The sequence below is a fragment of the Saimiri boliviensis genome, chromosome 10 (genome assembly GCF_048565385.1).
Source record: "Saimiri boliviensis isolate mSaiBol1 chromosome 10, mSaiBol1.pri, whole genome shotgun sequence".
Taxonomy (NCBI): domain Eukaryota; kingdom Metazoa; phylum Chordata; class Mammalia; order Primates; family Cebidae; genus Saimiri; species Saimiri boliviensis.
In genome coordinates, this window is record NC_133458.1 from 42,206,201 (window position 1) to 42,228,926 (window position 22,726).

A 22,726-nucleotide genomic window follows, 5' to 3' on the forward strand; every position below is an offset into this window, starting at 1 on the left:
ATTTTTTCATTCCCCTAACTCGCGTTTTTTCCTCTTTTGCGGCAAGGCTCAATTTCCCTGACTGGAAACATCTCGCTTTTTGGAGTGAGGCTCAAGTTCCCTGACTGGAAGTACTTTGCCTTTTGAGGTAAGGCTTAATTTCCTTGACTAGAAATACCTTGCTTTTTGAAGTAAGGCTCAAACTCCCTGACTGGAAGCTTCTTGTCTTTTGGGGTGAGGCTCAATTTCCCTTATTAAAAATTTACTGTCTTCTGGAGTGAGGCTCACAGAGAGCAATGGCGGCAGCAAGCTGGGGCAAGCGTGGAGAGAGGTATTTATGCCTGGCGGAGGGAAAGGGGTGGGTCGTTCCTACTGCTGTGTCGTTCCCCTATTGGCTAGAGTTAGACTACCTAGGAGAATTTGTTCCTAGCACATTGTCAATCCCAACACTACTGGGTTGATCTTAATGAAAGTCTTGTTAAGTGATGGACCATGTAGCTAAAGGCAATTTAACCAAAAACCCAGCAAAGAGATGGGCAGTCACCTGTCGTGTCATGTTTTCTGAATACCTAAAGGCCAACTGTTGAAAGATGCTTCTCTCTGAATGCCAGGGGGAAAAAAAGAAGAAGAAGAAAAAAAGACAGTCCTGCTTTATGTTGATATACTTTGCTGCATTCAAGGTTATTCAAAAACCAGTGTTAGAATTAGAAAAGAATTCCAGGACATGGAAAGTGTGTTTCCAAATCACCAACACATTCACCCGAGAATTAAAAACTAAACTAACTTTGGGTAGAGGGGTGAAAATGGGGAAATATACCTGAGGTCATACATACAATGGGACCCTGCTTTTCTTTTAAATTGAATGACAGTTCATGTCGACTACAAAAATTAGGCTTTGATGCATCCCTGTGACATCATGTTTTAAAAGATAACGAGTGTGCACAGTTTTCAGCACATGGCTACTCTATCAGTATCCCTTTACAGGAAGAAACTACTAGGCAGAAGAGGGCAGGCTAGAAAGAGAGGCATTCCTGGCCTAAGGTGGGTTTGTTAGAGACATTGCTTCCTTCATTTGCACCCAAACGATTCTTACCACCTGGTGGCCCTCTTACGTTTTCAACAAGTGGCTAATGGGAATAGGCTGCGCTAACTGAACTTCAGGACTGGAGAGGAACCAGTGGGTGAGCCCTGGGGCGTGGTCTCCTCTGAATGAGCAAGCACATTTTCAACACAATTGGCTGCCTAATCGTGTGTTGCAAACTTGGCTGATGTATTTGGATGTGTAAGCAATTATGTTTCCGCTAAAAGCCTTGGTTGGTAACGCTTTTGTTCTCCGTTTCCTTACAACTGAACTAACAGAGAGAAGAAACTGGTATGTAAATGGTTTTCTTTTTTGAGAAAGAAAGAAAAAAAAGAATGAAAGAGAGAAAGAGGAAGAAAAAGAGAGAGAGAGAATGGGAGTCTTGCTTTATTGCCAAAGCTAGAATGCAGTCTAAAAATGAGTATTAAAAACCTCTTTTATGCTGATAACTGTGCTTAATAATGGAGACAGGAAGGAATAAGGGAAGAAAATAGCAAACAAGCAGCCAACCGATATTTCATTTAAACCTGTGAAATGCTGTGCAATTACTGAGGAGTGATTTACTTACAATTATGTAGTCACTTTTAGAGTAGGTGTGATGTGGTACTGAGAAGAATGTATGTTTTGTGGATTTGAAGTGGAGAGTTCTGTAAATGTTTATTAAGTTTACTTGTTCCAGGTCTGAGTTCAAATCCTGGATATCCTTGTTAATTTTCTGTTTCGTTGATCTGTCTAATATTGATAATGTGATGCATTTGGTGGGTAAATCTTCCTCCACCCCTTTGAGTCTTTGTGCATCCTTGCATGTGAGATGGGTCTAGATGCAGTATACCGATGGGTTTTGGCTTTTTATTGAATTTGCCTGTGTCTTTTGATTGGGGCATTTAGGTGATTTAAATTTAGGATTAGTATTAATATATGTGAATTTAGTACTGCCATTTAATGCTAACTGTCTGTTTTGCCCTTTAGTTGATATAGATTCTTCATTATGTTGATGCTCTTTAGGTTTTGGTATATTTTTGGAATGGCTGATACTGGTTGTTCCTTTCTATGTGTAGTGGTTCTTTCAGAAGCTCTTGTAAAGCAGGCCTGGTGGTGATGAAATCTGAGTACTTGCTTGTTCACAAAAGATTTTATTTTTCCTTCAGTTATGAAGCTTAGTTTGGCTGGATATGAAATTCTGGGTTGAAAGTTCTTTTCTTTAAGGATGTTGAATATTGGCCCCCACTCTCTTCTGGCTTGTAGGGTTTCTGCTGAGAGATCTGCTGTAAGTCTGATAGGCTTCCCTTTGTGGGTAACCTGACCTTTCTCTCTGGCTGCCCTTAGCATTTTCTCCTTCATTTCAACCCTGGTGAATCTGATGATTATGTGCCTTGGGGTTGCTTTTCTTGAGGAATATCTTTGTGGTGTTCTCTGTATTACCTGGAGTTGAATATTGTCCTGCCTTGCTAGTTTGGGAAAGTTTTCCTGAGCAATATCCTGAAGAATATTTTCTAGCTTGGATTCATTCTCTTCGTCACATTCAGGTACACCTATTAAACGTAAATTAGGTCTTTTCATTTAGTACCATCTTTCTTGGAGACTTTGCTCTTTCCTTTTTACGCTTTTTTCTCTAATCTTGCCTTCTCGTTTTATTTCATTGAGTTGGTCTTCGACCTCTGATATCCTTTCTTCTGCTTGGTCAATTCGACTGTTAAAACTTGTACATACTTTGGGAAGTTTTCGTATGGTGTTTTTCAGCTCCATTAATTCACTTATATTCCTCTCTAAATTGTCTATTCTCATTAGCATTTCGTCAAACCTTTTTTCAAGGTTCTTAGTTTATTTGCATTGGGTTAGAACATGTTCTTTTAGCTCACAGAAGTTTCTTATTATCCACCTTCTGAAGCCTGATTCTGATAATTCATCACATTCCTTCTCCATCAGGCCTTGTTCCCTTGCTGATGAGGAGCTGCGATCCCCTGAAGGAGGTGAGGCATTCTGATTTCGGATGTTTTCAGCCTTTTTGCACTGTTCTTCCCATCTTTGTGGATTTATCCACCTGTCCTCTTGGTAATTGCTGACTTTCAAATTGGGTCTCTGAGTGGACATCCAGCTTATTGGTAATGATTTTATTTCTGTTTCTTTGTTTTCCTTCGGCGATGCCGCTCCCCCACAGAGCTGGACCTTCCCAGGTTCAGCTGTGCTTGCTGTGAAACTCTCAACCTTCAGCGTTTCCAAGTGCTGTTTTTTTGTGGGGGTGGGACCAGCCAGGTCCGATCAACTGGCTCCCCGCCTCGGAGCCCCTTTTTTTTCTTTTCCCAATTGAACAGTTGATTCTCTCCAGGGTGCCCTAGTCGCCCGCCGAAAAGGCGCCAGGATCTATGAGATTTCCCCTGCGGCGACCACGGGCTGAAACAGCAGGCACTGAGATTCATGGCGTTTTTCTGCCCGGGAATCTCCGGGTCTGGCTCCCCGCTTCAGTCCCCTCTTCAATCAGCTGAATGGGAGACTCTGCCTTCCCGAAGCTCCAAACGCCAACCAAAAGGGCACCCAGTCCTGCATACTCTGCCGTCCGGGACACCAGCAAAACAGCCACACCGGCCAAAAGAGTCACACTGGTGACCCGTGGGGCTCTTTCGCTGGGAATCTCCTGGTCTGTGGGCAACAAAAATTCATCTGGAAGTCTGGCGTCCACTCCCTACGCCTTCACTGGGAGCTGCAATCCTGAGCTGCTGCTAAACAGCCATCTTGGATCTCAATCTGGAAATGGTTTTCAATATGTTTTGTGTTGCTTTTTAACTTTTTTTTTGAAAACATTTTTCAATCAAGCTGGCCAACTAACTGATCCAAGGTTTATTATACCTGCAAACACCACACAAAATAGGAAACAAAGAGAAAAAGAAACACAGAGGATAATAAAAGTAGTTTTAATAATAGAAAAATGTCTGATAAAAAGGCCTACATGTTTACATTAAACCACACCATTTAAATGTTATTAATTTTACTGAGCACCTCTCCATATGGGGCACAGTGTAAGTTGAGTACTGAGAATGACTAAGGCATATGGCTCCCGACTGCAAGAAATATTTCTTCAGGTTGGGTGCAGTGGCTCATGCTTGTTATCCCAGCACTTTGGGAGGCTGAGGTGGGTGTATCACCTGAGGTCAGGGGTTCAAGGTCAGCCTGGCCAACATGGTGAGACCCCCTTCTCTACTAAAAATACAAAAGATTTAGCCAGGCATGGTGGCAGGCGCCTGTAATCCCAGCTACTCAGGAAGCTGAGCCAGGAAAATCACCTGGTCCCAGGAGGTGGAGATTGCAATAAGCCAGGATCGTGCCATTGCACTTCAGGCTGGGCGACAAGACTGAAACTACCTCAAAAAAAATTTTTTGCAAAAAGAAATATCTCTGGAAGCAGGCATTTGGCAGATACTGGCTTAATGTCTGACTCACCTGAGATTTCATGTGATGAGACTCTTCTTCTCTAAAAGAGCAGTAACTATAAACCACAGACTGAATCCTTTGCCTTTCAGTAGTTCTATCATAGCCTCCACTAAGATTTCCCCATCTATCATATTATGCTAATTAATTTCGAAACGATTACAAGTTGTTTCATTAGGGGCTAAAAAAAACAACACTCAAACTGTTGCCTCAAATAGTCTGGGAAATAGACAGACCAAAAGTAAATAGACAAATTTTAAAACAGCCGTTTTTGTCATAAATATATGGAATTGTAGACCTCTAAAAACACGTTTTTGCAGTTGCTTCCTGCAGATATTGCACATTATGTTTCTGTAATCCTGGTAACTTTAGCACTTCAGAATTTTAAGTTCAGCTGAGAATTCATTATCATTCCTTCATTAAAATGTCTCCATGTGTAAAACGAAACTGATACTTCGTGTGCAAGCAGTAAGATCTGAATTTGAATTATAGCTCCTTTGTTTACTAATTCTGTGATGTCACCATAGCCCTTTCCATCTTTCACTTGTTTCTAATATCCCAGGACAATTGCAAGCAACAAATAAGACACATATGAGGACTTGCCTAAGATAGAGCCTCAGCAAAGAGAGAATCTCAGTAAGAATTAAGAGTTGAGGTGAGTACTGAAACTAAGTTTTTCAAAATATGTTTGTCAGCTATCTCAAGGAAACTTTAAGCGGCTTTTCATTACAATGGAGGCTTAATATTGAAGGTGGTTATATTCTTAATTCCTCGAGTGTTCAGCATTTAAGTGTATGTTTTACCTTATTGAGAGCCAATAAGATGATGTTGCCTTGCACCATCTGGAGAACACTCTGGCACTTTTTATATGTGCATGACTTTGACGTTTGGAGTAATCAGGGAAAAGAATAATATAATCTTTTTTTTTTTTTTTTTTTTTTTTGAGATGGAGTTTTGTTCTGTCGCCCAGGCTGGAGTGCAGTGGCAAAATCTTGGTTCACTACAACCTCTGCCTCCCGGGTTCAAGTGATTCTCGTGCCTCAGCTTCCTGAATAGCTGGGTTTACAGGCGCGTGCCACCATGCCTGGCTGATTTTTGTATTTTTTTAGTAGAGACAGGGCTTCACCATGTTGGCCAGGCTGGTCTCGAACTTCTGACCTCAGGTGATCCTCCTGCCTCTGCCTTCCAAAGTGCTGGGATTACAGGTGTGAGCCACTGCGCCTGGCCTAAATAATAGAATCTTTAACATGCACTGTCACAGGTTGCAAATGAACACATCCAATACGCTTGGAGTTTCACTTTCTCTGAAATTCTTCTCAATAGAGTCAATTATTGGTTATTAAAATGAACACTCAGTTCTCAAGCTCTATAGTGTTTATTCTGCTGGGGTTTGCTTACACTGTTTGGGGCAAAGAAATCAACATGCTCATGCATAAGCAAGTGCTCATGCAGACGTACCTCTTATTTCCACTGTGGCTAACTCTTTTAGTTGGCCTTATCACATCCAATTCCTCCCTTTTGAGTAAGGGTGATTACATGCATAACAAGGACTTAGGCAGCAGTGATTTGAATTTTACCTGGATAAACTGGACTGAAAGCCAGTATACAACAGAGGTTGGTAGGTGACACACTGCTGATTGATAATCCAGGTAGAGACATAGACTATGAGACCAAAAGGCAATATTAAGCCTGGGAAATCATTCTTAGGGAAAGCAGAGACATGACCTCAACCCCACAAACAGAGGCAGAGTGGGAAAAGCCATGGGCAAAAATGAAAACAATCAACAGGGCTTATTGAAGATATCAGAGCAACCAGAAAGTGGGGCAAAACTGGGGAACTTTGGAAATAAAAGCTGACTTAACCACAGAGGAGGCAGTCATCCAGTGAGATTCAGACCCTCTGGGGAATTGACTTGAGGCAAAGCAAAAGACTCCTGAAGACATTTCTCTTATTTGTTTTCCCCACACCAGACTATGTATACGGGTGAGGGTGAGAGGTCTGATGAGTCACTGAGACAAAGAGCTTTGAAGTGAAAAGCTGGTATGTCCTGTGACAAGGGGCTCTGGGATTCCACCAGCTGCAGGTACATAAAGGGGATGGGTAACCACTGATTGTCTGAGCTGGGTTCATGCATGGGCTCTCTTTTATTCCAATTATTCCACAATTGGCACCTCCATTCGGAATCTCTGTTATAGTTAATATTTCCACTCTGCTCCTCCTGTAATATATACAGATTGAAGTTCTTCTTGAGATTGGTAAAGGGTTGCTAAAGGGATGGGGTGGGTCCTGCCTTCTCATCTGAAGCCTCGTAGGGGAGCTTCCAGGGACAAGACTAAGAACTTTTAAATGTCTTTGCTCAAGGTGGGAGACCAAAAGGTCTGGTGCCAGACTCACACCTGACAAAGGTAATGCTGCCTGTTGACTCAAGGCTGACTCCCTACTGGGAGAGTCAGCCTAACAAAGAGCTCATTGCTTTGCTGGCAAAAGTGGGATGGGCCTGCTGACCAATGTCTGTGAGACATACGGTTAAAAGAATATTGTCCATAGACTAAATCTGGATGATGCAAGTACAGGGTAAACACACCTAACAACAGTAACTTAAGCATACTCTTAGGATGAGCCTGTATGCCAGATATGCCAGAATGTGTGTTCCAACCAAAGGAATCTGGGTTTGGCCAACCCAGTGATTCGTTCTTTGTCTATGAGGAACATCTGAGCTCTGGCTCATCTGGTGGAAGGGCCATTGTATTAGTCAGTTTTCACACCGCTATTAATACAAAGATACTACCCAAGAAGAAAAGAGATTTAATTGACTTCATAGTTCCATATGGCTGGTGGCTCAGGAAACTTACAGTCATGGCAGAAGGGGAAGCAGGCACCTTCTTCCCAAGGAGGCAGGAGAGAAGTGAGTGAGGGTGCAAGTACCTTTTATAAAACCATCTGGTCTTGTGAGAATTCACTCTCTGTTATGAGAACAGCATGGGGAAACTGCCCCCATAATCCAATCACTTACCTCCCCGGATACGTGGGGATTACAAGTCCCTCCCTTGACATGTAGGGATTATATTTCAAGACGCGATTTATGTTGGGATGCAGAGTCAAACCATATCAGCCATATGGGGGATTGAAGCCCTGAGTTTTGGGTTGAATGCAGGTTGCCAGGTGGAGGTCATTAAGGGGAGGCTGTTAAGTGAAAATGCTAGATAAACCGCATGCTGTTTGCAAGTGGTTGCTGTTCTCCTGCCCAACCAGCCACCACTGGGCCGTATTTATGGTGGATATGTTGGGCAGCCTCCTACCATTGTGCAATTTCCGTATGTAGGGTGGTTCTCCTGCCCAGCCCGCTGCCACTGGACTCTCCCCTCTGTATGTAAGTCCTTCAGAAACCCCCACATCTCGTTTGCTGGTTTTGGATTTCTTCTTCGCCATCTTAAACCTGGCACTTTCCCTACTCAGATCAACAGGGATTCAGCACAACAGCAAAAGAGCCAAAGTAGAATTGCTGAGGGCCTGTCTGACCATGCAGAAAGAAGCTGAAGATAGAACACACCCAGTCTTTGTGGAAGGAGCAGCAAGTAACCACTTTGAACAACAAAGAGAGGTATATTGTTTTTTGTTTTGTTTGTAAAGGAACTACAGAAGGAAGGTCCCATTGGGGCTATCCTAAGATTCCCCAAAAGGGTCCTATAAACTAAATGTTGGTGTTCCCTAAATTCCCAAGTTGAAATCGTAACCCCCAATGTAATGGTTTTAGGAAGTGAAGCCCTTGGGAGATAATTAGATCATAAGGATAAACACCTCATGAGTGGGATTCCTGTCCTTATAGTGTCCTTATAAAAGAGATCTCAGAGACCTCTGTCACCTTTTCTGCCATGTAAGAACATAGCAAAAAGACAGCTGTATGTGAACTAAGAAGAGGGCAGTCCCTAGAACCAAATCTCCTGGTACCTTGGTCTTGGACTTCTAAGGCACCCGAACTGTAAAAAATGAGTTTTTGTTGTTTATAAGGCATCCAGCCTATGGCAATTGATTACGGCAGCCCAAACAGACTTAGGCAGGTCCCCAAAGAGAAATGGTCAACTTTAAATATCAGCTAGGCCCCGAATAAAGCCTCAAAAGCAAATAAGAATGGGGCTTCTTACCTTTCTGTCACCACTGTCTCAGTAACCCCACCCTCTTCCCATTTTGCCCCTGCTGACCAGCACAGGTAGCTATGAGTGGGAGGCAAGCAGAGCACCTAGGTGAGAGAAGGTGGCCATGGTCCTCACCACATAGCAGCAGGGCTCCAGGCTAGGCAAGTGTGAGCTGGAGGCCGGAGGTTATGCAAAGTCAAGGTCAGGGTTCTGACTGAAACATGGGACTGTGCTTTACATGTCAAATTGTGATATTTACTTCCCCATCGTGATGACAGGAATGTCTATTGCCAGAAAGTGAGTCAGTAAGCCATGGCACTGGTCCAAATTTGTATCTGGTGCAGATAGTTGCCCAACTAAATAAAGCTCAGAAAGACAGTAAGAGACCAAAATGAATTGCCTCTTGATTCTATTCTTCAGGATACCCTTGTTCAACTTATGTCTTATACATATAGTCATCCTAGTCAGAAATCTGGAAGCTACCTAAGTTCTCCCTTTTTCTCATCATCCACATTCACTCAACCATCATAATCTATAAGATTGTTGCTAAATGTATTTTAACCCATTCCCTCCACTTCATCCCAAACTGTGTCTTAGTCGAAGTCATCATCAAATCCATCTGGACTACTGCATGCTCCCTTCACCAGATCTGAGCCTCTGGTCTCAGCCTGTGTTCCCATTAAATATGCTTGATAAATGGTCAATATATCTAAGCCATTATTCTAATCAGTTATTTTTATTCATCCTTCAAGATTTGGCTCAAAAGTCATCTCATAGAAGCCCAAGCAAGGCCCACACTACTGATTGATTCTACCTACCCAATCTGTGCATAACTCTACCTTTGTTGGAATATCAATATATGTACCTATGTCACTCACAACTAACTCTAAATTTTTCAAGGGCAAGAAGACTTCATTTCAGTATGACTGGCTTTTAGTCAATTATCTATCACATAGATGCTTAATAAAAGTTTCCTAGACTGAATTAAGCCTCATGTTAAAAAATAAAGATACACAATAAATAATAAAGTCATACTATAATAAATTTATTTTTAAATTTATTATTCTGCATTTGCAACTCCAAGCATTTCATTATCTGTGCAGGTAAACCAGAAATCATTATAGTAAAGTTCATGAGATCATCTTGGGTCATGCTTTGTTATATTGCCCATCATGAACACCATGTTACAAATGGCCTTTTGCCATTGTCAGGGTGTTTGCATAAATGCCATTCAGATGTCATTGAGGTAGGGAAACTACATGTTCCTTCTCAACAACCTCTCTGCCCTGATAAGTTATGTATTATGATGAAAGTAAGTATTACACCAAAGTCTGCCACAAGTACATACCTTCATTAGCAAACAGATGCGATGATATTGACCAACCAGTTCTTATAATATCAGGCATGTTCTTACTCTTACCTTTTAAGCACTCTGAAAAGAGCCAGTCATTAGGTTCATGCAGAGGACAGGATCAGTTAACATACTAGAATCAAGCCAGAAAATCGTCTTAGTCTATTTGGGCTGTTATAACAAAATGCATTGGACTGAGTAGCTTATAAACAACAGAAATTCATTTCCCACAGTTCTAGATATGAGGAAGTCCATGATCAAGGCACCAGCAGATTCAGTGTCTGATGAGGAACTGCTTCTTGATCCACAGATGGTGCCTCTTGCTGTGTCCTCACATGGTAGAAGGAGTGAGCTACCTCTCTGGGACCTCTTTTATATGGGAACTAATTCCATTCATGAGGGCTCAACCCTCATGACCTAATCACCTCCCAAAAGGCCCTACCTCCTAATACCAGTACCTCGGGGGTTAGAATTTCAACATATGAATTTTAAGGTGACATAAACATTTAGATCATAGCAAGAATCTTCTGGTAAGCATTACAGAAGATTGAATGGAGTTGGCGTCAATCCAAAGATGATATGCTGCTGGCCTGGCCTTGTTCCTACAAGGGCAGAAGGGCCTGCACATTTTTTCTGTAATCAATCACACATTTTTTTTTATCCTCCTCTAAAGCATCAATATTGCACATTTTTAATTCTATTCATTCAATCAGTAAAAGTTCTTCCTATTCATTTTGCTAATGAGCAAACCTTCTAGATAAGATTTAGCTAATGTTATGTCTACTGTTTGTCAAAACCACCTCTGGAAGGTAGAGTCCTGATTAACCTCTTCCAAAGCTTCCTGGCCATCCTTGGAGCAGTGTTACTAAATAAAAAACTTAAAATAGTACCTGACACCTAGGATCTAGTAAAATTAACTTACATATACATATTATAAACCATGCTATCTGTACTAGAGAACTTTAAAATAAATTACAGATAAGATAACTGAAGTGTAGCAAGAAAATTCTTAAAAGATTAATTTTGGTCTATAGTTTGCTGTTATATTTTTCCTTTCCTCCATTCAACCAGAGGAACCCACACTGCCTGAAGTAGAGTTAGGATTGCTATGGCAGCAATTCCAAAGAGATAAATAAGAGCCAGTGTTTTCTATTGGCTTCCCAAGCAGACTCCTGAAAGCAAAACGGAAAGCCCAGCTAAACACAGTAGGTATAGGCCAGGGAACTAGATTGGAAAGATAATCACAGGCAGAGATCAATGGGCCACCCCACCACCTGTGGGGAAGAGGAGGCAATGGGGCTGCATTTTCTACAACCTAATTTCCATTTGTATCCTTTTTCTTTATATTTTGGTCTTGATTGATTGGTAAATGTATCTCTCTACTGTCAGCTGACAGACAACCCAAGAGTTGGATCTATTTAATGAGACCAAACCACAGAAAATAGGAAAAAATGAACAGTGGAGATGAAAGTGAATGACTTCTTGATACTGAAAAGTTGAATCCTATGCAAAGAAATTTCTGATGACTACATTTTTAAAAGGTTGTGTATTTCTTCCTCCACTTAAAAATAACAGCAATGATGCTAACACTTTATTGAGCAATTCCTATGTGCCAGGCACTTGTCCTGGTACTTATGTACTTACGAACTTTTCATACTAACTGGGATGCAAGCTCCTTGGGGGTAGGACTTTCTGTTGATCTTTGTTCACTCTTATGCTTGCCAGGGCCTGTGGAAGGATCTGGTTTGTCATCAACATTAAATAAATATTTGTTGAATAAATGAGTAAACTGACTTACAGAGTCTTCTGTTAGGAAGCTCTGTGAAGTAGATATTCTCATCCTGCAGTTAAGAAATCTAAACTACTGAATTAGGAAAGCCTCAGTCTTTTATAGATGGATTCAGAATCTACCCAGTCCAATATGCCATGATTTTTCCTCTTCCTGCCTTCATTTCCTATTTCATTCCTTTATCTAGTTCTTTCTGTCTCACACAGCACTTTCAATGCAAAGAGACATAGCCAGCTACTATGACCCATAGCTGCACAGTCAATTAGTGGTGAAATGGCTCAGAAACCAAGATCTGTGATTCTAAACCATCCAGTCTCCTCATTCCAACTCAGCTTCCCTCAATCAGAACAAATAACTCATTATTTATTGAAGCTGGATATTGATTAGCTCTCAAAAGCTGCACACATTTGCTTTCTTTTTACCTTTTGAAAAAAAATAATTTCTTAGATCATGATTACTGAATTTAGCCATCAGGCTTAGATTTTTAAGAGCGTGAATCAGATGATGTTGAAGCTGAAAGGGACTTTCAAGGCTATCTGTTGAAAAACTTTTTTTCTACACAGATAAGCAAACTGTGTCACAGAGAGTGAAGTAATCTGTTCAGGGCAACCCACTGAATCAGTGAAAGAATCACAGGAGAAGCTAGGTCTCCAGAGACCTAGTTCAATGCCTTCCATACTCATGTACTAGACTTGCTTCCTTGATTCAATTAGACACCATTTTTAGAATAGGACATGAGGACACTTTTTTTTTTTTTTTTTAATCTAGTATGCTTTTTTCAAAAAGTGGCAATAGGGGAAATTCTGTGGCAGTTTTCTACCTACCCGGTAGGCCTGAAATATCCTTTAAGTTTCCCTGCTGTATTTACTTGTTTTGCTATTTAGGATTTTGTGACTGTTTCTCTTAAGGCCCCACTCCATTCCTGATTTTTAGAGCAGGCTCTCATTCCCTAGTTCTAAATCCTAAAATGAACATTAGAAATTTAATTCCAGGTAGAGGGAAAAAGAATTTTAAGAGGTCTTTTCTTCTTGAGATGGAATCTCACTCTGTTGCCCAGGATGGAGTGCAATGGCATGATCTCGGCTCACTGTAACTTCTGCCTCCCAGGTTCAAGCAGTTCTCCTGTCTCAGCCTCCCAAGTAGCTGAGATTGCAGGTGTCCACAACCATGCCCAGCAAATTATTATTATTATTTGTATTTTTAGTAGAGACAGGGTTTTGCCATGTTGGTCAGCCTGATCTCAAACTCCTAACCTCAGGTGATCCACTCACCTCGGCCTCCCAAAGTGCTGGGATTACAGGCATGAGCCACCACACCTGGTCAAGAAGTCTTCTAATATCAACTCCTGAAGTTTCATTCCGGAATATATCAACTACTTGTTTGGACAACTACATGTTGAAATCAAACTCCTTAATCCAGTATCTTTCAAGGAAACAAATCCTTGCCAACCCTTGCCCTTATAACACTGCCTAACTGGCCTGAGGAGCCCAGGGGTCCATGGAGGAATGGTGAAAAGCAAGAAAAGTGGCAAGAGGGTCTGAGGGGGACGTTAACATCAACCCTCAGGCCAATTGTGATGCATAGTCAGAAATTCCTCTTACACATGCTTGCCCTAGAACACTACAGAGAGAGACTTAAAGTGAGCTGGTTCTGTCCCTTGAACTTGGATATACTTGTCAGTGTTGGTTTCTTGATGGAGAGAAGTCTGTTTTCCTCAGGGCCTAATAACAGGCACAGCTGACTTATATGACTGAGACTTTGACAAGAGGGTGGTGATGATGATGGTGAAAGGGCTGTTACCCAACATCTGAAGCATGATACTAAATAAGAAAAGGACTTTCGCCCTTTTTAAGTTGAGAAAGAGACAGAGATAGCATTGCAGTGTTATAGTCATATTTACAAGGTTATTAAAACCTAAGGGTTTTTTTTCCTCTACCTAGAATGACTCAAGTTATCTTCAGATCCAGCCCAGACTTGAAGAGAACGGAAGTCAAGCTCTTAAGCATCAGGGAAGTTTTGAGACTGTGATAACCTGCAAGGGTAAGTCCAATGAGAGAGAGAGTGAGCTTTATCTTTATGACAAAACAAGTAACATCAGTTTTATCTTGCAACTGTTGGCCACAAAACGCCTTTGTGAAAATGCAATTTAACACAATAACGTGAAGTAGATTCTTCTATTCCAGGAAGAAAGATGATGAACAGAGGTGGGGCAGGATCTTGTCAGAAAGGGTGGCCCTGTGGTGGCAGTCTCTCCAGAGACTCCAGTGGTGATGGAGGGGTGGCATCAGCAGGCTGTGGAGACCCCAGCTGTAGCTGCATGGGTAGCATCAGGCAGCATGTGGAAGAGTACGGGGTGCTGCACTGCTGAGCAGGGACTGGCATGGCCGGCTGTGGGATGCTGTGAGCTATGCCGCCAGCCACATGCATACAAGAATGAGGGCCTCGGGAACCAGGATCTGGGTACTTGAATAGCAGGAATTGTATCCAGAGGTTACTGCTCGGACAGTTATTCATATCATCTACCTCTCTGTCCAGGTGCGATCTAAGAAACATGGTTAGATAAACATGGCAGTTTCCAACTGAGACTCATCCCAGGTCTCTTCATTTAGTTTGAGAGAAGGGGAAATGGTTTGAACTGAAACTATTCCCACTAAGGATTTTTGAGAAAAACATAGCTTTCTCCCAAAGATCACTTCTATATGGTAAACAGAGGCCTCACACTGATCCAAAGGCTTGGCTAGAGATGAGAGAATAAGAAATCTGTCTTATAACCCAAAAAGGTTGAACTTCAGCCTTCTGTGAAACAGCCTCCTGGGTGCAACTTAGCAGGTGTCTTAGCTCCCTAAGAATGGAATAATTTTAGATAGTCCCGGAGTACCTATCAAGTGTAATAACATTTAGGTACTTATGTGTAACAGAAATTCACCAAATGTAAAATTTCCGCAGATTACACTTTCCACATACTTTGTTTTAGTGCCTAATATGCCAATTTGAAATTATTCCCAGCTCGTAGACCCTATCCACTGATAAGCCTCATGGTTTTAGACCACAGCGTGAATACCTCTCTGGTCTCGTTGCCATCAAGAAACCAAAAATGAATTGGAAAATCAGTGGCCCTCCTGTCATCGTGGCAGAAGTCAAGACTAGAGGAAGGCACATTTTTCTTGTATAGTCGAGGTACGGCCTCAGAGCCCTTCATCAGGTATTTACTGAGCCTCTACTATGTGCCGGGCACCCCAGGCAGACAATGTGCATCCATGTTAGAGTTGGCAAAAGACATGAAACCAGTTTCACATTTCAGATCCAGAGCCTGCATTCAATCTTACTTTTCTTAGACCTTGTGTGGACCAACACAATCTAGCTTGTTAGTGCCCCATCACTGCTGTTTCCAATGGGCTGGAACAGGAAGCCCCTCAGACGAAAAATGGCTGTGTTTTAGCTCAGTCATGGACATACGGAATTATTCAATACTGGTAGCATTTTCCTAAAAGTCAAAAGGCAAGTGAGTGGATGTTTTTGTGACTTGCTGAGAATGCAAAGTTTATTGATTTGTAGCTCACCTTTTGAATACTTACAATGCTCTCTAAACAAAAAGTTGCTACCTATTAACCTCCTGATGAACTTAAATGTAATTGTGTATGAGACCTGAGTTATGAAAAATGAATCCTTCTGTTCAAGCCATAACTTTGGAGTTCTTTGGCACACAACATGAAAATTTTTTCCCTCCGATTTTGATTACATATTTTGGAAATAAGCCTTAATATGTCGCTTAACTTCTGCCAAAGTGCTTGAAGCCTCTTTGGATGCCTAATCTCAAGGTGACTGTTTCTCAAATTTTACAGATCATATGTACTTTTCAAATGACCCAGTGATTTTCTAAAAGCTAGAAATAACAATTGTAGTGACAAAATGCCCTTCCTTAGAAAATTTTAAGACACTAATGCTCAAGACTATTCTTTTAACAAAATGACGACTATTGACATTCTCACTATCCACTAATAACAGTTTTAAATTTATGCAGAGGGCAAAATTAATCAGATATTTTGATTTTGTGATAGAGACTATTTCTAAAATGATGGGGTATGTATTGATGAAATAAATATTGTCAAATAACTCTAACTAATTATGTATCACAATGAGTATTAAATAAACTGTCCTCAATGGTAAATAAGCAGAATATACTGGAGAACTAGGTGTCTCAGACTGGAGACAACCAAGAATGCTGGATTATTGCAGGTGGCTCACATAGCATTTTGGGGTTTTGGGGAAAACAGTGGAATCTGTAAAATGATTTAAAAATTCATGTTATTATCTGCAAATCTTTTTTTTAAAATTAACTTTGACAGTAACTGATTTCTATTATTAGAGAGCCCAAAACTACAAACAAATGCATGGCACCTCTAGCATGCATTTGATCTTATTATAAGACTTTCAATGTCTAGGTTTAGTATTTGCAGATGAAACATTTCTATTGAGCCTCAACCCTATTGAGGCTGGGTTGATATGGTTTCTTGTGGATTAACTGTATAGGAGCGCCTTTCTTTGGTGAAGGGCATTAAACAAAACATTTAAATAATGGTGCACAGTTCAACTCCAAAGACTCAGTTAGATGCTCAGCCCAATTTTCCTTACCTTTTGTTCTCTGAAAAGCTTAATCTTTTGGCTTATGGAAGGTATGTGAATTTATGATCATAATAACTTTATATTAGACATGACTTTTTAAAATTTTATGACTTTTTCCTGAGACTTCTCTTGAGATTCCCCCCCCAGCACTTTTGATGAAAGAGGGTTGGTAATTTTAAACTGTTGCATTTTCTTTTCTTTTTTTTTTTTTTTGAAGTTTGAAAGCTTTTATTTTATTTTTATTATTTTTTAATTATATTTTAGGTTTTGGGGTACATGTGAAGAACATGCAAGATAGTCGCATAGGTACACACATGGCAGTGTGATTTGCTGCCTTCCTCCCCTTCATCTATATCTGACATTTCTCCCCATGCTCTCTCCCCCCAACTCCCCACCCTCTGTTGTCCCTCCCCTATTCCCCCCACCACAGGCCCCAATGTGTGATGCTCCCCTCCCCGTTCGTGGTGAAAATGTTGCATTTTCTATAGCACCCTATCAATATATACTTCAAGGAAAGCAGGGAGGCCAGGTGTCCTTTCTACATGTCACATTTCCCATGACTCCAGGGCTGTCCACAGCCTCCACAGGGAGGAAGAGAATGCTGGCTTTGGGGCTTTGCATCCCTGGATGTTATCATGGGAATGTGAAGCTGTTCTACACAATTTCCACAGGGCAACAGCAAATTGCTATTGAGCACAAGGATCTACAAGTGAGTGAGAAGGGAATCACATAGCTAGTCCAATTTCAAACTGATGACCTCTTCAGTGCTATAATCATGACACAAAGAGTTGAAAAAATATGTATTATGTCTGGTCAAAATAGGAACATTTTCTTTAAAACTCTTTTCATTTTTTCTTTCTTTTAACCGTCCCCTCTGGATGTGAATATTCACTGTCAAACCTTTGATCCCAGTGATCCTCAAACATGAAAAGAGGAACAACTTTTATAATGTGGATGTTTTAATTTTCTATACAAGCGCTGAAAACTATAGATCCGTGAAGTTGGAGGATAAGATCGGCTTCAGCTTTAGGAAAGAGATTGACTGATATTTATTCAAAGATTTTTAAGTGAACCTTCACAACAGAGTGTGAAACCAATCATGTATATCTGGAGCTTAAGGTTCTGATTTTGTTTTCTTCCTGGAGTACGAGTGTGAGTGCCTATGTGTATATATTGGCTTAAGTAATATGGCTATCACCTGTAAGGTGCAAATTTCCTAGAAAATTATAAACTCTTTCTTTTTCTATGGCTGGTCTTTCCATTTACTCAGGTGTCACAGAGTTTCTTTTAGCCTGTGCTGATGGCAACTGAACATACGGAGGGTGAAGGGAACAATACGTCAAATTGTGGGTAAAGCCACACCTTATTTTCTCAAGTTACACATTCTCTTATAGTTATCTTGTGTCTTGGTGTTTACAGTTTTCCATGCAGTTTAAAAACAAACAAACAAAAAGCGGAAGGACGGAAAGATAGAGCTTTTATGGTCTTTTCCTTTATCAGCATTTAAATATTAGGATTTGCCTTAATATCCTTTCGTAAAAGATTTCAAACAGTAGGGAGTTGGATGCTTAGCTTTCATGACTCTTGTTCAAGGAAATACAGAGTGTGACTTGTATTTCCCCTCTGCTTAGGTTTTTAAGTTGACATCTTTTTTTGTGTGTTATTTTAAAAATTCAGAACTAATTGCATGACCGACATTTTACAAAGCACCTGAATCCTCCCTTGATTCAACAACACAAAATACCTGGACAACAAGTGTTTTCAACTATCGGATGACGTGAATTTGAATTTAGGTTTAAGTATAAACCATTAGCCAAATCAGTTTTACTCATTTCTTGTTATTTCTAATCTCTAAATTGTTCTCCTTATATTAAAGTATAGAAAATGCTCAGACTGGATTCACATCATGGTATACAGCCTTTAGTAAGTTAACAAAATACACTGGATAGGGTAGATTGGTAATCATTTACTTTCAACTAATTGACAGTGAAAAAAAATCTAATGTTCAAGAACATTAATCTGATGTTCATATTTCTTTTCAGCCATTTTTAATCCTGTGGAAAGTTCTTTAGTCAAGTTACCCTTTCATTAGGATGACAGAAAATATTAAGTTATGCGCAAAATTTAAAAATTCTCAATAAATAGATTCATTTTCCTTTTACTTCTGATTGCAAAGAATTTCAGAATTTAGGTTAAAGAAAGAAGCAAACTTTCCTTATTCACAGGCCGTATCTTGCCTGTTTTTTCCACTAATATGAGTCTGAAACAGATCCCTAATCTCCTACAAAGCATTTCCTTGGAGGCTACTTACCTATCATCTCCAATACATTCCCCTAAACCACGGCTGGAGGCTGTGGGTGTGACTGATAATTAGAGGCAAAAAAAAAAAAAACAAAAAAAAAAACAAAAAAAGCAAAAAAGTAGTAAAGTTAAAAAGAGTAATCATGTTTTCCCCTGGCATTTTTTTAATGTTCAGAATTTATAATGTCAAATTTTATCAGAATAAAAACATGAAAACATGAGATGATTGTGTGGGGAAGCAATTTGGAACCTGAAGACAGTTTTTAATGGAATGCATTTGACAAGCAGCCTCCATCTTTATTGACTACATTTGAGTATGGTCTGGATTATGAATCCCCAATCCCTAAGAAAATGATTTTAAACAAATTGTGGGACATGTGTACACAAATTTATGACTTGGCTCTGGCATGGAAGAATGGTCTCTCCGAAAGAATAAAATCCTAGTGGTTATAAATGGGTCAAAAAGAATTAGACTTTTTTATTTATACTTCAGAAATGTAATCAAGTGAATGAAATGGTTTCATATACATTTTTACATCCAACAGCAGTGACACACTGTTCATACATTAATTCTATAGTAAAATGTACATCCTTCTTTTTTTGCTAAGTAAGATATGTCAAGTGTTCATGGACAAAAAAAAAAAAAAAAAAAAAAAAAACCTTTCATTGCAACCTGAACAAGTGAAATAACAAGGGTAAGCCATGTTCTTTTCAATAGCTTTATAGACTTAATAAAGCTATTGTCCAAATGTGTGTTAATATTGGCATGTGTAAGATGAAGTCTCAAAATTCTCAAAAATGTAAATGTCCAACTTGAAAACTTTACAAAATATCATATTGGATTTTGCGACTGAATCTGCCCAGGGACATTAAAGTCCAGGATGGTTTATTTAAGTGTACTTCTGTAGCTCTATTCCTAGCTGACTATTCTTCGATTCCCTAATCACAAAGAAATGCATTCTTATGAAGTTAAGCAGCTGTAGACACAGAATGCTGATGACATTTTCTCCATAACTGAGTTATCTAAAGAAAACCCAGTTAGTGGTAATTTTACCAAATACGTGTAACATTTACATAAAATTTTAATTGATTTTCAAACAGTACAACTGTGCCATGAATCCAACCACATAGAATATAAGCCTTAAGCCCCCTAGGTTTAAGCAATTGTGTCTTTGTAGACTAAAACTATGTAAAATAAAATCTGATAACTCCCTGGTGTTAGAGGTAGACAGTTTTCTTTCAAATCCTAGGTTTGGTCCTTTATTTTATTCAGCAGTGAAAGCCATGAATACAGAACGAATAACAGCTGTTACAATTCTCAACCATGACTTCTAACGTCAGAGAATTCAAAGTATGAACATAGTACACAGTAATGAAAAGTATCAAAAATTAGTTTACCTCAAAAAAGATAAATAAAACAGGTATATTCCACCAATACATAAACAGATGTTTGTGCTACAGTTTAAAATTTGCCGTATACAAAAGATCATAGTCCCCATAATCAGCTTATGATAGAAGCAAGAATACATGAGCCATTTAAATTGTCAGACATTATGCTTTATAAGGTATGCACAGAAGTTCAAGCAATAAATACATACATTAGTTCAAAGCCTTACAATAGCTACGCAAAGCAGATGCAGAAAAGCAGATTTGCTATTACTAGCAAGCAATGATATAAGAGTAAAAATTCATGAAATGCATTAAAGCAACATTTTTCTTAGAAAAAGTCTGGTCATTTATGGGTCCACCAACATTTTTACATAATATGCACAATTATCAAAATACAGACCAAGCATTTCAGAAAACTCCAAAAAACCTAAAATCTATTTTCAAAGCAATTGCAGTTTTGGAGGTTTTTCTGGTATAATGTGCAAGCAGCTATTTTTTAAAATTGTATTCATATAAAACCCATGCAAAACTCTACAGGTATATGCATTCTGTGGCTGAGACTTCCTTTCAAAAGTTTTCTAACTGAGGTATGCATACTTTAGCATTGTAGTCTTAGGCCACCCTCCTGATGGTACAACTCTCACAGTTACTTCCAGTCCATCAAAGCCTTTAAACATGCACCTGAAAGACCCATTTTTCCTTTCAGATAATCCTTACGGTAGGATCTTAGATGACTGAAAACCATCCTTCACCATACCCATCTTTCTTTTAATACCATATTGTAAACTTCCAGTTCGTTGATCATGACCCAAAGACAAACATAATGAAAAGTAGCAGTTACTGTGACGTTCTCACGTTTCATGCAATCTGCCATAATTGTTCTAATTTTTTTCTTTTTTTCTTTTTTTTTTTTTTCTTTTTTTTTTTTGCAGAGGTAGAAGCTTTCAGAAAGCCTTTTGGGTAAGTGGGAAAACCCTTTTGAAAGCCGTTATGTCCTTTTATTTGGTGTGATAGATGACTGGGTATCTCTCTAACTCTATTTGCTGACTTCAGCAAAGAATCAATGATGAGCTTAGTTTGCAAGAACCAGTTCCATCACATGGAACTGGTACATATGTTAAGCTCTAGCAGCCACCTTCTGTCAAAACTGTTTGTAAAGCAATAACCATAATCAGGTTATGAGGTCCCTTGGTTGGGGGAAAAAGTATTATCAAGACTTGGCACAGCACATGAAAAGCAACAAGTAAAGTTTCTAGGTTTTAAGCAAACATCTGACTATGCTATTTTCAACTACACCATAACTCATTATCATAGTTTTGGGGTTTGGAGTTGTCAAGAAAACCAGCATTCCAACAATTTGGCCTGTGCAAGTCTTTGAAGGGAGTGTATTGTTAGTGTTAATATCCCGTATAAGCAGAGGCAGAATTATATGTAACTTTGGTTTGACTGAAAATAAATACCATGGACTACAATTGCTATAATCTTTGCTTTCAGTGTAAAAACTCAGCTAGATCACTTTAAAATCAATATGAAATTAATTTTTGGCTTTACTAGACCTTTTATGTTTGGTTCCTACTTTTTGTTTTTTCATTATAACTTAAGACTATAAAAAAATAGTACACAACAAAGATTAAGACCATACAAGACATCTTCTAACAACATGTATTCACCACCGAAAATAACTGACTGAATGAGGAAAAACAAAAACACAAAGTACTATATATATATAACAATATGCAATCTGCATTTGCATCAAGTACATAATCGTTTTGGTCAGTGATCCACATTTGTTGCTTTCTAGCATATCATAACTTCCACTGCAGATTTTGTCCTCACCTCTGTCTTTAATGAAAGCAAATCTTCATTGCATTTAGATGGACTTTTGGCCTCAGAAGATTACTCTGTGACTGAATTAATTTTTTTTTAGTTGTGGTTTTTGTCATATTTGTTTCTTTGTTTAGGGCTAAATGAAAAGATCCCAGAGGTCATCAGAAAACAGCAGGTAGTTCATGGAAAAGGTTCCTTTGTACTAATTGAAGTTACAGAAGGCTGACCAAAGCATGTGGCTGCTTCTGTCCTTGAGCTCTTGGCCATGGTTAGAGTTGGCTTTGGTTTGCAGCTGTAGCCTTTGACTGTGTTTGCAGGTAGACAAAGCTTTATCACAAGGAGGTAAAGAGTACAGTTGTAAGATCTATGCAGATATGCAAATGTTTCTATGTTGCTTGCACAGATAATGTTAGCTTAGGATTGCACTTTACATCTTAACACTAACAGCACAGACTGGAAGCCTAAGGTTTTAGATGGTTGCAACAGTCTAATTACTGTGTTTTGTAATAACTAACTTATGTCATTTACAGTTGGTGGCACCAACATAAAAAACTAATGTTCTGTTGTTTAAAATTCAGCTAGATACAAGCAGTGACACTAATTTCTGATACTACTCCTGTGCAAATTAAAAACAATAGCAACAAGTTGAACTTGACCAGCAATTGTTTCTAACATTACAACTACTGAATGCTGGAAAATTCACATTAATGAAACTAACACTATTTTTGGCAGTATATGAGGCGCATTTGCTTTCTACAGGACATGTATCCTCATATTCAGTCATTTCATGAACCCTTAAGAGCCACATTTTTTAAATGGGCAAAGCCAT

General features: G+C 39.4%; 1 protein-coding gene and 1 long non-coding RNA gene across 23 annotated transcripts in view; one reads left to right on the forward strand and one right to left on the reverse strand.

Moving 5' to 3' along the window:
- Positions 1-1,264: 1,264 nt before the first annotated feature.
- LOC120365339 (uncharacterized) lies at positions 1,265-21,092 on the forward strand. Of its 2 annotated transcripts, XR_012512049.1 has the most exons (6): positions 1,265-1,351; positions 2,987-3,030; positions 5,046-5,138; positions 7,941-8,085; positions 13,698-13,797; positions 21,003-21,092. It is a non-coding gene; the product is annotated as an uncharacterized LOC120365339 (long non-coding RNA). The 2 variants fall into 2 exon arrangements; XR_005580313.2 differs by lacking the exon at positions 2,987-3,030 and having other exon boundaries at positions 1,294-1,351.
- Positions 19,914-22,726, reverse strand: part of FOXP2 (forkhead box P2) — a 596,515-nt gene continuing 593,702 nt past the window's right edge. For all 21 annotated transcript variants that reach the window (XM_074379189.1, XM_074379186.1, XM_074379182.1 and 18 more), the window contains one exon: positions 19,914-22,726. This exon is cut by the window's right edge and continues 431 nt beyond it. The gene's annotated coding sequence lies outside the window, so the exon portion shown is untranslated.